Genomic DNA, 5,710 nt, shown 5'->3' on the forward strand with positions numbered 1-5,710 from the left:
CATGCTTTATCCTGATCACTTTCGACCGTGTTTTATCTTGGTTACCTTTAATCATGTTTTATCTTGATTGTCATTTGATGTTGCTTCGTCCATGCTTTATCTTGAACGTCTCTGATACATTCTTCCCAAAGTTCAAATCATGCTTTACCTTGATTGACCTTGGTGTTACCTAATCATGTTTTACCTTGATTGTCATTTGGTATTTTTCAATCATGTTTTACCTTGATTGTCATTTGATGTTATCCAATCATGTTTTACCTTGATGGACCTGTGATGATTATCTAATCATGTTTTACCTTGATGGACCTGTGATGATTATCTAATCATGTTTTACCTTGATGGACCTGTGATGATTATCTAATCATGTTTTATCTTGATGGACCTGTGATGATTATCCAATCATGTTTTACCTTGATTATCCTTTGACGATATCCAATCATGTTTTACCTTGATTGTCCGTTGATGATTATCCAATCATGTTTTACCTTGATTATTCTTTGACGATATCCAATCATGTTTTACCTTGGTTGTCATTTGATGTTGTCCAATCATGTTTTACCTTGATATTCATTTTGATGTAGCCACATTCATGTAGGCCTCAGATATTCTCTTCTCGAAGTGCAATCATGTTTTATCTTGAAAGCCTCTGTTGACTGTCTCTATCTCCTGTGGAATCCAAGTTTTATCCCTGGATGACACATACCTTTTCCCCCAGTGGAATCCTTTCTTATCTCCCCAGTGGTGTTATACTCCTCTCTATTCCATAATCATACTTAATGCATCCATTAGCATCGCATTATACCTTAGGTTCAAAAATTGTGTGTTTTATATTTAAGTCTCTTCAATTACATCGAGCTGAGGATTTTAACCCTCACATCTCCGGAAAGAAGAAACTTAAATAGGGGCATCTGTCATACCCCAATTTTTGACCCTAAGATCACACATCATTTGCATTCAATCGTCAATCAAGAGCACCATTGTGAAGCTTTATCTTTGATACTGTGATTATCTCTGAGGGGAATTATCGAGCATTTATAGCCTTTTATTTGTTTATACTAATTAAAAATCAAAAAAATATATGTTTTGTCTCTTTTGTTTATATTTTACAGGTGAAAGATCGGGCAAAAATCAAAACAGTGCAAGAAAACAGTTTTTGAAAATTTGAAGGTGGAAATCGATTTACCCCTGTGGGAAATCGATTTCCTGTGCGCAAAATTCAAAAAAATATAAGGAGGGAAGCTTGACATCATTTTGGCACCTTTTTATTTGATCATTTTATCAATTTTCCACCTCATCAAAATTAACTCATTCATTAAACCCACTTTAACCTCATTTTACCATTTTTACCATTTAATTGCCACTTTAATCACCAATTAAACACAAGTTAATCACCAAACACAAAAAGACCAATTTGCCACTACTCTTGCTCCAATTCTATAAATAGAGCCCTCTACTCTCTCATTTCTCAAGCTTTTGATAGCCAAAAAAGTTCTTGCAAATTCATTTCTCAAGCTTTTGATAGCCAAAAAAGTTCTTGCAAATTCATTTCTCAAGCTTGGATAGCCAAAAAAGTTCTTGCAAATTCATTTCTCAAGCTTGGAGAGCCAAAAAATTGCTTGCAAATTCATTTCTCACTCTTTCCAAAACCCTCACCCAAAGTTCATTTTCATAAGATTAGTAAGGTTCACATTGAATTTTACTAATTTTGAACTAAGCCTCCTACATTTCACTCTTTTCTTTGATTGTTCATCTCCATACTTGAAGGATCTACACTTTGTGCTTGTTCTTGAAGCTACTTCAACACTTTAATTCAAGAATTGGTAAATTTCTCAATTCTAAGATGTAGATCTTTTGTGCTTGTGTGTGATGCATCTTTGATGCTATATTGGTCCTATTTGATGGTGATTTGATGGAAAATTCGTGCTCCAATTGATATGTGATCATAAGGTGTTTGTATGTTTGCTTAAGTCAAGTTTTATGCCTTTAAATGTTGTTTTTGCTGAAATTTGCACTGGTCAAATCGATTTCCTTAAGGCTCAAATCGATTTCCTGCTGAGCGTGACTTGTTTTTTTTGAAAACTGCACTATGGAAATCGATTTCCCTCTGTATGAAATCGATTTCCTGCTGGCAGAATGTGGTTTTTTGCCTTTTTTATGCTTGTTTTGGTTTCCTACTTCCTCCACTTCATTAATATCATTGGATCTAGGATGTTGATAGGTTTGAAATGACCTAATCCATAATATTAGATGAATGATATTAATGATAGTTTGAGTTGATTATCTTTTGTGAATTTTATTCTTCTTCCTCCATTTCATTAATATCATTGGATCTAGGATGTTGATAGGTTTGAAAGAACCAAATTCATAATATTAGATGAATGATATTAATGATAGTGTGAGTTGATTATCTTTATGCATTTTATCTTCTCCTTCTCCTTTTTTTCTTTTGATCGATGAAAGTCTTAATACTTTGAGAATTCTTATGGATTCTTAGTAAAGACTAGATCGTTACCTATTTTCTTTTCGTGCGGTATTGCTTTCGGAAGGCGATCTACATATCGTTCTTCTCGCATGCATTAGCACATAAAGTTTTGACCGGCCTCGTTGTAGGGTGATTTCTACATAAATCACTTGGCGATCTGCTTAACATAGCGCAATATTTCGTGTCCCGAATAAAAAAGATCAAATATGGAAGAGAATTGTATGCGGTTGATTTAAGACTTGTGGAGGTTCTTATCGTGTAGTCGCTATGATTTTATCAAGCTTCTAATAAACCCCATTGAATTTAAATCTGAGTACATCATTCACTCACCATAGGTCTTCCTACTAACTTTGATAACATACTTGACAAGTTTCAAGATGGTTATCTTTAACATTTAACAACTAACTTTAATTTCCGCACCTTTACTATACCGCTCTTTATATTACCGCTCTTTATATTACCGCTCTTTATATTTCTCGCTTTATCGCTTTACTTTATCATTTCATCATATTTACTTTCCGTCATTTTCTCTTTGTCCACTTGGACATATGTTTATGTTTCCGTTTTTTTTTCTTTGTCCACTTGGACCATACTTTATTTTTTTGCTAAAACACTAATAAACAACCGAAAATATAAAAAATACATAAGGCTCTTTGGACTATCGGTTACTATCCCTAGCACTTTGGAGATTCGGACTTATGGACCTAGTACCTCTGGACTCATTCTATTACTATCCTGTGATTGTTCTGTCTGTCTGGCATTGTTCTGTTGTATGTTTATGTGTGCAGGTATTTCCTTGAAAGCCCTTGATGGTTAATTCCAAGGCATTGATATAAGGATTTTACCTGAAAAACAGCCGTTACTCTGCCCGATTTTCGTCAGAATCTTAATGTGCTTAATGAAAAAATGGTGCTAAGACAATAAGTTCATCTGGATCCCCAAGTGTTAATGTGTTGGTATTGATAAATCCAAAGGATGGGAAAACTACCTTGGCTCTTAATGTCAAGTGTTGGCTTCTTATTCGGTTAGACCGTTTCTTTCCTTAGCTTTTATTTTATGCATTAGGTTAGCCTCTTCATCTCCTCCCATTCTTAAATTTTCAAAATCTTCTCCCTTTTTCCAAAATATTCTTATGTTTGCAATCTTTTCAAAACCTTTTTCTTAAAAATATCTTTCGCCTTTAGTGGCTTTTCTTCAAAAGTTTAGACACCGTTAATTGTCGAACGAGTGGTTATACCCCACGATTTTGAAATTGATTGATAATAACGAGATCTTTTCCGCGTGAGAGAGCTAGTGGCATATTCGTTGATTTTATCCGAGTTGGAGCCCTTCTTTCATTTGCGATGCAAAGAACTTGTTTGTTCTCATGCTCAAGTTCAATGGCTGAGTATTTCTCTCTAACGACAACAAAGTGTTTATTCGTTTTTAAAACGTTTTTCCCAAAAGCGGAACTACATTAGCTCTGACTTCTCCATTGCACCGAGGAGGTATGTAGGCCCAAAGCTTAACGCTTTGCCGAGCTTATTTTAAAAATAAAACAAACTCTTTTTTAGCACACACACACACAGATTCTCAAAAAGGTTCCTGTGGAGTACCACAGATATGAGGGGTGCTTAAAACCTTCCCCTTGTATAATCAACACCCGTACCTTAGATCTCTTCTTTTTGTTTTAAAAAACAAACTTTGGGTTTTTTTCGTTCTTTTCCCTTTTCCTTTGGAAACAATAAAGCGCGGTGGCGACTTTCACTGAAATATTGATTCGAGTCATCCTATGGCTTTGATATCAGATTTTCCCCGCTACAGACGCGTTATGGTTTTTCAAAAACGTTTTTCCCCTCTGCACCGCACCACCAATAAATCTAAATGATCGCATCATGTGTATTGGATGGCTTTCAAAATCAAGTAATTTTGTGCAAGTTTACTTGAAAAACGGGATGCCACATACCACCTACGTCACCGGAATGGGCGCTTCATCATACTGATGATGCCAAGACGTGGCCGAATCTTTTTGTTGAGATGATGCACGAATTCGAAAGATTGAACAACATCGAAAAGGAATCGAATAAGGAAAAGTCAAAATTGGAACCACCAATAGATTTAGCCGGCGATAGTTCTTTGGATGTGTTTTGTAGTTTCAAAGAGTAATATATGCACTCTTTAACATTGCAATATAATCATTTTCTGTCATTTATAAATTCTAATTCAAGGTTTAGTATGTGTTTATGTCTTTTTAAATTTTGGACTGCATTATAATTCTGTTCTGCTAAATAAACTAACAAGGAAAGTTTCGTAGATGTATCTACGGAAGGTTCAAAATTTGCAAATTATGGGTTTTTTCTGTAGGTACACCTACGAAAACAAAACATCTTGGTTCTTTCCGTGGATATACCTACGGAACGTTCTGTGACAGAAAATGTATGGTCCATATTAACCTAGGTTTTCTATAAATTTGAGATTTCTAATGTTGTATTTCACACTAACATAAATATGTCTCAATATGAGTACAACGTTCGTTGGTATGTCGCAAGTGTCTCCTACTCTGACGGTAGAACACACGGGAGGACGCTCAAACTCAACGAGTACACCTCGCTCGATGTTATCATTGACAAAATCCACTACCGCCTACCTTACGGTGACAAACGAAAGGTTGTAAAGCTCGAATATCGTTCACCTTCATTTGACAACGGAGGAAACTTCCTTTACAGCAACTTTGAGCTCAAGAACCTAACGGATGTTTTGGCGATGTGGCTAACATATTTCGTTTTCGAAGAGAAAATCCCACTCGAGTTCGTAGCAACAGTGGAAAGAACAGTCGAGCAAATCTTAGAGATGTGCAAGCGTCCACCAAACTATTGAAATGTAATGTTTAATTTGTTGTTACAATTATTGATGTAATGGAGATTTTAATCTATGAATGTTGTTTTTATCGTTGCAAATGTTGTTTTTCTGATATTCTATATCTGATTTATTCAGTATATAAATTTAAAAAAGTTTTCCGTATATACATCTACGAAAAGTTTTTACGCAAATATAAATATATATTTTTAGAAATACATCTACAAAATATAGGAACAATTTTAAAAACACATATGCTTGCAGCATAAGAATCTCAACGGATGTGATAACAGTTTTCATAAATTAATTGGAGACTTGTCTTGCTTTAAGGTAATAAAAAAAATCATATGAGCGTGGAGTCATGCACATGGACGAAAGACAAATCGATTGATA

This window comes from Vicia villosa, linkage group LG2 (genome assembly GCF_029867415.1).
Source record: "Vicia villosa cultivar HV-30 ecotype Madison, WI linkage group LG2, Vvil1.0, whole genome shotgun sequence".
Classification (NCBI taxonomy): domain Eukaryota; kingdom Viridiplantae; phylum Streptophyta; class Magnoliopsida; order Fabales; family Fabaceae; genus Vicia; species Vicia villosa.